Consider the following 7,931-nt stretch of genomic DNA (forward strand, 5'->3'; position numbering starts at 1 on the left):
TGCAATTTGCATTCTCTGTGGGGAAGTAGCTCAGGCACAAGCATCCTCTCTAAAAATCTACAAAGCTGAATGGCTGTTATTTGATAATTAGACAAAACGTCATATAACTGGTAGACTACAAGACAGCACACACTGTACAAAATATACTTGCTAATGCTTGGAGCACAATATTATTATCAGACAAAGAAAAAGCAAGCAAACAAGGTTTACTCTCTGCATACCTGCATACATACCTGCAGGGTATGATAACCATTCAACTTCTGAAATAAAAAGACCTCAAGGTAAATATTTAAAACACAAATAATTTTTCAAGCTATTATTCAGAGGATGCAACATGTCAAATATTGTTAAGAATTAAAGAAAGTAAAATCTGAAATCAGTGCCCATTTATTCTTACCTGAAATATGTCCCAGTTCTCACCAAGGAGTTGATGTTAGATGTGGAAATAAAGGCAATAAGGTTAAGAGGAATAAATGTATAGAAATGAAAATTACAAGTGTTAACACAGAAATAAAACTAAAGAAGTGCAATGCTCTAAAATTCAGTTTTCTCTAGAAAAGTGAATTATATCTTACTGACTATTCTGACACAACTGACATTTGAAACCAAAAGCAGTTTGAAGAGAATAATTTTAAAATCTGCAGTATTATCATATGTCTGAAGAATAGTGAATGGTTAAGAAGTCAGGTAAAACAATGTAGGCCATCTCACTAGGCCATGCTCTATAAGATTTGGATTAAATGAGGAAGAAAACAACAATCAAAGACCTAAAAAGTAAAAATAAAATAAGATAAAATACTGCATTGATTTATATATATAAATAATGCCAGAATAATCTAATTACATATATATATATATATCTCAACTGAGTCTCTTGAACAAGAAAATGCGGGGAAACTTTATCATCTGAATTTCATATCTCAAGGTGGAAAAATGGGAATTAATTCAGTTATAAAATTGGTAAAGAGATGAAAAAAATTAGTGAGAGCAACTGGTCCATCAGGAGAAATACAGAGCTGAAATGTTAAGAATGGTGTATCTTAAGAATACCCTTGAGAGTAACCTTACATAATTATTTCAGTAAGAATTTAAACGCAAGATACAGGAAAACTCTGAAGAAATTTGTTGTTGGCTAAATTGGAAGAACCATTTATATATAAGACAATAGGAATATGACTGTCCTTAAGGACTGGAGTAGTGACAATGTCATGAAACTTAATGATGTTGAACACAGCGCTAAGACATCTACATGGAAGATGTTCTGCTGTAAACTGAGACTATCAACTGGAAATTATAAAATCAGACAAAGATTTGGTGTGATTAATATGAGACAACATGATCAATGTGGTGCATCTGATAAATAGCAAAGTAGAATCTGAAAGATTCTTAGATGAAACAATTGTATTAAGAGCTTATATTTCTATGAAATACTGTAGTACAAGGCATTGTACTTGTGAAACATCACCTGGAACCCTGTGTGTACTTCTGGTCATTCATATTATAAAAAGGTTAATTTTAAAATTAAGAGACGCAAAAATGGCTCTTAACGTTATCAGGAGGATGAAGAGCATTTTATTTTATAAGAGGACAGTGAATGAATTTAATTTACTTAGTCTACCAGAATTAAGATTAGGAGAAGAATTATAGTTACATTACAAAGACATCAGGGGAGTAAACATTGGAGAGAGAAAAAGATGTTTAGCAAAAGGGTGGTGTTGAATGAGAACAAGCATTTGTCACTGGTCCTGAATGAATTTAGTCTGGAATTTTAGGAGATGGTTTATCAGTGATGTGTAAGCAAAATTCCAGTATATCCTTGCAATAGAAGCAGCAACAACTAGAAATCAAATTCACTGTCATGTGAGGCCTGACAAATTTTTGATGGGGGTACCTGTAACAGAAAGGAACTGTATTCAGCAGTTTATGCGATCACTTAAAAGCCTATGATCATGATAAACATATAGAAAAATTACTCCTATTAAATTTTATATATTTCCTTAGAAGTGCAGCATAATAAATATTGATGTTAATAGTACCACAATGACTTCATCACAATTCTGATACTGAAAGATAAAACCTTTGCTGAGTGTAAGGTTATGTTTGGAGCCAAATAATGACCATTTAAATTTTTTATAAAAGCTTCTTTGATTTCTTATTCTCAAAAGAGAGTAAACCTTAATATTTATTTTATAGCATTCCAGTATGTCTGCAGTCCTTGCCTTGCCACTGTTTAAATTAACATGGATTATGCTAAAATATACCTAATATATGTTGTTTACAGGAATTAAACTTTTCAATGGAAGGCTAATTTTTAAATAAGTAAGATTATTGTCATGAGTCATGTAAACTGATTTTCCTAGATAAACTGCCAAGGTTGTTCTTTGGAGGCTGCATTAAAAGCCTATATTGTTAGCAAACTGTGAATGAAAAATAATTACATGTATGCTATGCAGAGGAAAATAATCTAGTATTTATTACTCTGTAGGCTGATGAATTTGGGGAGGATAAATGAATGTGTTAAATAAAATATCACTTAGCATAAAAGTATTCAAAGCAAATGTCTACTAGTATTAAACCTGCTTGAAAGCAAATTATTATGGAAAGAAATTCCTCTAACTAAAATTTTTCATTATGGAACTCAATATTTCTAAGTGATATTTGCTGCTTCTTTGTTTTCTTACTTACAATGATAGTTTGTTTTGTATGAAAAATAGAAAAGGGAGAGGGTCAGTTACTTGGTTCTGCCAAACCAAAATGCCTATTTCTGTTGATGAAGGGGCTACTTAAAAGTACAGCAAACTCAGTAGATCCATATTGCTTGACATTCATGAAAGTTCATGAAATCCTGCTTAAATTTTGACACTTAAGTGACTACCTATTAGAGGAGCTCAGTCTCCTGTACTGTCATTTTTTAACAAAAAGCTTGTTTAAAGTTGTAATTACCCTACTCATTCTTTCCTTTGACAATTAAGTGGCAAAAAAGTGTAGGAGAAGTCGGACTTTAGATGTTGATTCAGCAGAATGCTAAAGCACATCCCTAAATGCTTTACCAAATAAGACCCAAACGCCCTAAGTTATTTGGAACACTCAGTGCTCTGAATATCTCTGGGAATTTCACACCTTCCTGTATGGAATTCTACCTTATGACAGATAGTGCAAAAAGATAAAATACTTTAACATAATGCTGAATTGCCTTAGGGTTATATGGCTCCCAAATGTAACAAACTTATAAAGCTCCTTAACATAAATAGGTTAAGAGAGCTGGTGAATGAACACCTTTTACATATAAAATAAAGGCTGCAGGTACACCAGGGCAGATGCTGTGTATTGCTTTGTAGTTTTTAGACAATTGAAAATTGTGTTTGGAGATGCAAGCCCTAGAGCTGAAAGCACAGATTTTAAAATATTTTGATGCCCTGCTTTTGCAGTCAGTTAAGTTGGGGGTTGTGTTTGGTTGGTTGGTTTTGGTTCTGGGTTTCTTTTATGGTCAATATGAATATAATTTTCTTTAAAAAGCACAGTGTCTGGTAAACCTATTCATAAAAATTTATCCAAGAGGCTAGAAATCTGTTACTCAATCACAGTTTAACAAACTCATTTCAGTTTACTTGGTAATGATACCCAGAAATCATAACACAAGTAGTAATACCATTTATAAAATATGTTTAGAGGTGTGTGCTCATGGTACATATAATATATATGGTGATAACTGGAAACAGATGGCTTTTATCTGATGCAATATTACTTTTAAGTTTATTTGAGAAGTAGTTAGATAATTTACTTGTTTCTAAGAATTACTGTTTATACCATAAGAATTATGGTATAAACCATATCTCCTTGGATGACCTTGCATCTTAGCACATAGAAGTGTCCCACAGTCTTAGCTGCTTATGATAGAAAGCATTTATTTCAGTATTGCCTGACAGATGGACCCAAGTACTGAGTTAGAAAGCATTTCTTTTTCTCACAGAAAGATGATGAAATCTAAACCCAGTGTTTCTCTAAAAGTGGCTGTGAACTATGAAGTTATCTACACTATGTTATAGATGCAATTTGAAGGACAGTCTTTCTCAAAGCTGATTTATGATGTGTATAATTTTTGGACAGAATTAAAAGGATGTTCGCGGTTTATAAACAGAAGAATTACTTAAATCATTGTACATATTGTATAAAAAAATTGAAATAGCTAGAAAATACCTTTGCTTTTTTCTCTAAAATGAAGTGCTTTTGTGCTAACAAACAGTACAAAAAAGGTAATTCTATTCAGTATCAAGATACATCTTGTTCTGCAAAATAGTGGTGAAGTGGAAAAACGTGAGAATATTTCTTTCAGATCAGACAAAATTATTTGTACAGATAGGGATAGAATTAATCTGTCCTAATTTAGGCCTCTAGAAGTATCAAAACCTGAGTCCTCAAAAGTATTTTTATTTGCTCAATGGAAAGGTACAGCCATTTCACGAATAAGTTTCATTCCAAGGAGGATCAAATAAATAATCCACTGCAGATTCTTCTCCATTGACTGTAAAAGGGGACATTATTAACTTGTTCACAATTAAACATCTAATTACTAGGTAAATAATAATATATATCTGCATATATATTATTAATAATAAGATATAATTATACATATACAATTATTAATATATAATACCTGAGAAATTTCTAATAGATAAAAATATATAAACTTTAAATATGAAAGAAAATAACAAAAAGTTATATTCCAAATGTGGTTTCCTATGTTCTTTTCTTAATAAAGACCTTGTCTTAACAGTCTCACAATGATCTTTGGATCAAATGCAATCACAAGAGTATGGGTATGTCATGGGTTTACTTTGGCCTAATTTTTCAGACCCCCCACAAAATTTTTAAAAGGTGAGAGAGGTTTCACACAGAGGCAAGACAGGCTCAACATGAGGATAATGTTAAATTTATTGCTAACAGAATAGAAACTAAAGAGTTATATATATAGCAATTCTCACTAGTTTTTCTGTGATGATAAACCACCTCTCCTCTCCCCATATCAGTCCAGGAGGAGAAGTCTCTTTTCACTCTCAGGGCTACAAGTCTTCCAAATTAATTCTGCAGCACATAAAAGTTTTTCTTCTCTTATCTCTAGGACTACAGCTCCGATTTGCCATAGCTGGAAAGTTTCTCTCTCTCTCTCTTCTATGAGGTGTGGGGATTTCTGCCCCCACCTCCAACCTCTTGGCTTCCACCAAGGGTTCATCTGTGGGCTGCAAGCTGGACAACTTGCCTCACCATGAATCTTCACCACGGATTACAGGGAGTTAAAGCTTTAAGACTTTTATCCCTGCTCTATGGAGGTCCCTCCCAGGGGATAAGTCTTCAGGGAAGACCCCTCCAAGTTTGGGAGTCACCCCTCTCCGGGTCACAGGATTCTTGGGGTTCGACTCAGCCCTATCCCAGAATGTTCCAGCTTGGCTGTTCTCTCTTTCTCCGCTCCCGGACGCAGGCACACTCTGGCTCATCCAGCTTGCTGCTGCTCCTCCGAGCCCACTCCAGGCCTGCTGCGCTCCGTGTGCTGCGTGCTGCCACCGATTCAGGGTCATGGTGAGGGGAGGCGGCGAGGCCGGCTGGGAAACTCCCGGCAACTTTTTCTCTCGCTCTTTGGAATTATTCTAATCTCTGCTGCGCGTCTCTGCCAGGGGCCCATCTTGGCCTCAGTGCCACGCCTGCCCCCAGGCCAGGGCTGAGGGGGGAAAGGCCCCAGACCCTGCTGGGCCCTGCGGCCCCTCTGCTACTTCATGGCTCTAATTTCTTGTGTGCAACAAGTCTTCTTTTCCGGCTACTAAAATATGTAATTCGTAGAGGCGTTACCAAGACTTTCAATTGGCTGCCTGCATTGGAAGCCCTCTGGAACTAACCATTTTCAGCCCCAGAGGGGCTAGTAAACCCATGAGAAGGTACAAAAGATTTTGAGAAGTAATAATACTGATGGCTATATCTATGGGCCTATCTATTAAAATGCCCTCTCCTCTTTCTATTAGAAGTCATATCATGCTACACACAATCCAGATAATTAACTATATTGAATTAATATCACACAGCAATGCTGACAGTATTTTTACTTGGACTTAAACTCTAGGAAAGATGAAAACACCTGACATAGATTTCCTTCATACTAAACAAAATGTTGCTCCCTGTTTCAAGTTGTGGAAACTCTTGATGAGCTGTAAATAAGCTTACGTAATTATCATTTTATGCTGTAGAGCATTTTTTGAAATGGCAACTAAGAAAGGGAATCTGCAAGGAAATTTAGAAGGATAGTCTTAACAGGAAAGTGTTGAGCTGGGACTTTGGGTCTTTGGTTCAGTTCCAGGTTCTGATGTATTCTAAACTGTGGGGTCTTTGGCCACTATTGTAGAAATGGAGATGATATTTTTCTGTCACCATTAGATTTTGTAACAATAAATAGACTAATGTTTGTGAAACATGGAAATACTGCGTTGGTGGTGGTCATGCAAAATAATAAATAGAATGTCCATTTGTTGGAAAATGTTTCAGCTGTAATCAAAATAAATACCTACATGAAGCCCAGGAAGAAAAAAATTAGAAATGTTTTGTATGTGGTCAAAAGAAAGAATATAGACACCATAAATGGAGTTAATTTGGTTTTATATTGTTATCATAGGCTATACAGTTGTTATAATCCTTTGTTATATCTACGACAGAGAAAAACAGCCGCCTTTGTTTTGTACAACAGTGATGTTAACAATCAAGCTTCTTAACTGACCTAACTATTTTAGCACAGGAAAAAAAACCTAGTATCTCTTTAAAGAGCTAAAACCAAAAGATCCTTAAGAGAATGAAAATTTTTCTTCACATTATACTTATTCGATACATAAAACTTTGTGGGGGCTACTTGCTTAAGCTTGTTGTTACAAAAGGTAGTGGACAGAGGAAAAAAACTGACTATTCGAGAGGGGTAAATATTTTATGCAAAAGATGTAGCACTGAGCCACATTTTAGAAAAGATATACTTCTAACATAATGATGTTTCCTATGCATTTCAAGTAAAGTTGTTCCTTTCCCATGAATAAGACCTGAATGGCACAGAGGGAAATTACCCCATGTTTCTGTGAAAGCAAAAATGCAAAGCTTTTCACAAAGAAAATAAAGGCAATTTTCTGTAAGCATCAGAAACAGTGAAACCTATTTACTACAATTCTGTGTCTTGTGACTGATTGAAGTTTCCATTGTTAGCTGAAGTATTTGTAACATGTCTCTGGCTGTGTCTGGGTGACATCTGGTCCAGCAGTTAGGACAGCTTCGAAGGCTGCAGACCTGGATTCATCATCAGCCTCTATCAGGACTATGTGCTTTCTTCACTCTGTCATCCATGCAGATGAAATCCTCTTATGCATCCCAAAGAGCTTCCATCATGAATGACCAGGGAATCAAAATTCTAGGGTTATGTGCCAGCGTGCATCAGAGGTTAACTGAGATGTACCCCCTAAAGTATGAACTCATGAAGAAGATATTTGTGCATGCTTCAGCTTTTTTTTGAGATGGCATCTTTAGGCTCCTCCTCTGTTCTCCATTAGCTACTTTTACAAAACACAGAAACAATATCTTTTTTAAAACCTTTTCAACATTTTTCGTTGAAGCTAGGATTGGATTAAAAATTTGCTGGAGACAGCACAATTAAAAGCCTTGTACATGCACAAACACATGTACAACATAACTGCATGAACCTAGGTTTTATATGACACCGGTCTGCAAAGCTGGATGGTGAATGAAAAAAACAAAACATGTAACATTTTCTACTATTCCTAGCATTTTTGGGGTGGTAAATGTCACGTAAGCCTAAAAATCTTCTATAACCAAAAAACTCCATGTAGCTTCATCCAGAAAACTGGTCATACAACTGAGAAATACAAAGAAATGTAGTTCAATGGAACATGCAA

The sequence above is a fragment of the Pseudopipra pipra genome, chromosome 2, assembly GCF_036250125.1.
Source record: "Pseudopipra pipra isolate bDixPip1 chromosome 2, bDixPip1.hap1, whole genome shotgun sequence".
NCBI classification, from domain to species: Eukaryota; Metazoa; Chordata; class Aves; order Passeriformes; family Pipridae; genus Pseudopipra; species Pseudopipra pipra.